The following is a 4,330-nucleotide window of genomic DNA, read 5'->3' as shown; positions in this document are numbered from 1 at the left end:
ATCCAGTTGTGTGCCTTGCAGAAATGTCTCACGATATATGGTGCATTCCTTGCGCAGCACCTCTACATCATTAACACAATGGCGGTGCATTTCTGCCTGGAAATCAAGGGTTTTCCCATGGATTGTGTCATACCATGCCATGAATTTAACCCTCTCACACTCACTCATGCTTTCATAACCGTAACAGGAGGGGTCTGGATAAGCATCTACATCATACTCATTAGCCCTGGTGTTGAACCTGTGGGGGAAATACCCTTTTTTCTAGGTCCTCAAAACCCAAGGTTGGTGTTTTGGCCAGACGCATGGGTAAAAAGCTGAATGAATCTATCTAGTGCTGTCGGTATGCCTTGTCATACATCAGGATGACTCTACTACCTCTCATGGTTACACTAGGAGCGATGCCGTGTTTGGCAAAGTACTCCAACAGTAGGTAGTTATCAAAACCCGACGCGTTGAGCAATAAATGTGTAGCCGCAAAATTTTGGATGCCTGTAATGTTTCTCAAAAGCACTTACACACTTTAGAGTGTTGAAACAAATCTTGTTTCCATCCATGTCCATTGCACATATAAAATTGGCCTCATGCTTGCCGTTGTTGGAGTATGTAAGTATGTAACCTAAATGTCTGTAACTGAACAACGATTCCAGCTAAAATGTGATTATAATGCTAGGATAGGGTAAGATAGAGAACAAGTTTTATGTGACATGAGCCCTTAAGGCTCTGTCCAAGCAAGGCCAGAATTGTTATGTAACTGCAAGAATGCCGAAGTGGGAATGCTGAAACTGGCGTTAGAAGAACTGAAACGCTACTGTATTAATCATTTATGTGTCATGTGAAGGTCACCCGTATGCAGAGACAAAAAAGAGGAAGTATGTAATGTGTATGTGAGACAAGAAAGGTGTGGGTGTCTGGTTTCTGTGATTGTGTTTGACAGGTACAGCAGAATGATCGGTGTTGACCAATCCAGAGAAGACCCTGCGCCCTGGAGAAGAGCCAGATAACGAGGGGATCCAATTAGAGGGAGACAACACCTCCATGCACATTTCCTCATTGTAAATAGTATAAAAGACTGATCAGGGAAAGACAGGTTGTCAGAATGCAGGCTGACTCGCTGATGTTATCGGCTAGGGAGAAGCATTTCTGATCCAGAGCTCTGTAACTGCTCATTGCTTGCTTGAAAAGATTCACTAAAAGGTTTGAACTTAAAATTCTAAATTCTGTGTGGACATTCAGTTATTTACTGTTTATTGAGTTGCTTTTAAGAATTCTGAACATAGCACTCACCCTGGGAGGGTGAGAGTTTTTCTACTTGCAGCAACCAAGAGGAAAACTCAAAATCATACAGAATGTAATTTTCACTGGGTTCTTGTTTTTCAAGTGGTTGGATAAATGAGGTTGATGAGGACGGTCGCCATCTAATTGGCACTCCCTGCAGTGTGCGCATACAATGGGTGCGCACTTGTGGGGGTTTTTCTGATGCCTGTATGTTTTACCACACGCCTCGCAGTATTTCAGTGTGTCACATGGACTCACATAGTGTGTGGTCTCCTTTAACTTGTGTTGTAGATAGCAATGTGTTGATTTGCAGATGTGTTTACATTTATCACATTTCAGTGTTGTGCCTGGGTACTGATTGCACTGTGTAAAGCAGACATTACAGAGATGCTTGCAGTTGTGTATTAGCGGGGTTTCATATGTACTGTAACAGTACTGACAGACATGAGGAGCCCCAAAAAACCCAGTTGGATTTTCAATCATGTAATAGTGTTCATTATGCAAGTATAACCAGCTGGTCTGTTTGTGAGGTGTGTCATGTGTTTGGAAACACTGTAGGTGTTTGCGCCCTGCAGCATGATAAAAAATTATAATCTTAAGATTTAAATACTTTCAAATTTGGTAACATCAAGGAAGGATACCTGGTGTGTGTGGTCAAACCTAACAGCATTTTCCAACTGTTTGGCGTACTCTAAATTTTCTATATCAGAGACACCAGCATTGGCAGAGTGTGCAAGGCATAAACAGAAACACATGTTGTTGTCTTTGGAACTGTTGATGGGGTTGTGCAGAAACCGCCCTTTCTTTGACAAAATCTCATCATACGACATGTTACCCGGTCTTAGACAGGCACCACCACTTCTGTTCTGTGCAACCGTAACAACAAACTCCAATTCATCATCTGATATAGAAGTTTTGTTGCTGTCTAACACTTGAGCAATTTCCTCTATAAACAGATCTACATTGTAATCATTATACACATTTAAAATGGTCTGTACTTTGCTGGCCAGGGATGGCCTTCTCAAAACAAAATTAAAAACACTGCCGGGTTATGAAGCTTCTAGCGCCTGATCAATAACACCACCCAACCTCTCTATGAGCCTAACAGGCACCTGCTTTGGGCTGTTCACACCAATGTCTCGAAAATTGACTCACTGGCACACTCTAAAGCATTAAAAGCCAGTATATCCCTAACCTGAGCCTGTCCTCCAGACCCCTGCTAAACATCGCCATGACCACCAACTGACAAAACCAATGGCTCAGTCTGCATTTTACTACCAGATTCTACCACAGTGCCGTTGACACTACCTGACAAATGACTCACAGCAAGTGTGCTGCAGACCCAGTAACAACAGCATCATCAGCAGCAACAGATGCTACAGAATTATCAGAGACGACAGACACACCCGCAGAACCTACAGAATTAGAAGTTGTATGAGTGCATTGGAATTATTTAATGTAGCAGCAGAGAGACCAGCTTTACGCTTACGCCTGCGCTGCACGCGACTCTGTTAAACATCAAGTTTCTTTGTCATGTTATCAGACCACTGTTTAAAAGCTACACAATTAGGACATGTATAGGAAGTTTAATGGAGTTATTTGATGTAGCAGCAGCAGCAGCAAGACCGGCTTTACGCTTGCGCCTGCACTGCATGCAGCTTCGTAAAACATCAAGTTTAACTGTTATGTCATCAGACCACTGTTTGAAGGCTACAAAATTAGGACGTGTATGAGAAGTTTTGGTGTTATTATCACTATTAACAACCGACCGACCAGTTCCATCACTGTGTTCAAACATTTTATAAGGAGGAAAATGAAAATGAGTGATTTTTATGACACAAATCTACTGCGGTTGACTATCTAGACAATCCAGCATTCCAGAAATCTGTTTGTGCTATGAAGTTGGCAAATGTAATTTCAATTGCCTTAAAGTTATCAGATAAGATAAATTAGCGTTTGTTTTAATAAGATTTTAAAGTATGGACTCCAGGCGTCTGTTGTCAACTTGTTTTAATTTAGTATCAAGTTTGTTATTAATTTGGGCAAATCTGTCTGTTATTATCTGGCGCAATGACTCCTGCTCACAGGCCTGTGGTGTTGGCAAGTTGTTTTCAATATTATCAACAGCAGGTAAATTAATAGAATTCATACATGTCATAAAGCACATTTAACTCATCGTCGGTCAGCTCATGAAAATGCGTTCGATCTAATGAAGAAGCCGCCTGGCTTTGACAAATGGGCTCTGTGGGGAGAAGATCAGTGACACCAGTTGCTCTATCACATGCTGCGTCACTAACCTGACAGGCTTTATCAGACACTGAGATGAAGGTTTGACTCAATTTGTTAGACACAGGGACACTAGCTTGAATGTGTACATCAGCCGCAGGGACACAGTCAACAGCTGCGTGAGTTTCTATACGATTATTCACCAAATCCCGTGAGACAGCATCTGTTACAACCCCAGGTACTGTGCACCATTCATCAAACAACTCACCGTTAAAAAAGAATGCACATCACCTTGGATGCTGATCATGGGTTACTGTGGCAGTGGTGCACTGTCATCCCTCTCGACGGCTATTTTATTCAGGCCCTCCGGAACACTTACAGCCGTTTCTATTTCATCCAAGCACCTGTACCTTCAGGCACATGATGGAAACACATTTTAAATATATGTAAAACAACACTTAAGTTTGGATGAACCAAAAACCATAGCTTGTTTGTTTTGTTTCCTTTTTGTACATACCATGTATTGTTGTTGTGCCTTTTCTTAGCAGACTGCTCCCTGATCTCCTTTTGTGTTTGGGATCTCTTACAGTTAGGCCTGTGCTGAGCCCCTGGAACTATATACACACACAAACATAGTGATTTAGTTTAACAAACAGATTTATAAAGTAAAATAGTTTCTCACATAAACAAAAAAAAAACTTACCGTTTGAAACATTGTTTAAAGGACCCAAAACTTCTCTAGCTCAGGAGCTCCTTTCTACACCCAAGGTAGGTCTAAGATTCACAAAAAAGTTTTAAAAATTAGGCTACAAACACCGCTTTAACATCT

The 4,330-nt window shown here is 41.4% G+C and overlaps 1 long non-coding RNA gene across 1 annotated transcript; it reads right to left on the bottom strand.

Moving 5' to 3' along the window:
* Positions 1–833: 833 nt before the first annotated feature.
* On the bottom strand, positions 834–4,280 carry LOC121965905. Its single transcript, XR_006107533.1, has 3 exons — positions 4,205–4,280; positions 4,019–4,115; positions 834–3,911 (listed from the first exon to the last, which is right to left on the bottom strand). It is a non-coding gene; the product is annotated as an uncharacterized LOC121965905 (long non-coding RNA).
* Positions 4,281–4,330: the final 50 nt, after the last annotated feature.

This window comes from Plectropomus leopardus, unplaced genomic scaffold (genome assembly GCF_008729295.1).
Source record: "Plectropomus leopardus isolate mb unplaced genomic scaffold, YSFRI_Pleo_2.0 unplaced_scaffold22243, whole genome shotgun sequence".
NCBI lineage: Eukaryota > Metazoa > Chordata > Actinopteri > Perciformes > Serranidae > Plectropomus > Plectropomus leopardus.
The sequence above is the reverse complement of the archived record's forward strand: the minus strand, read 5'-3'. Positions and strand labels throughout refer to the sequence as shown.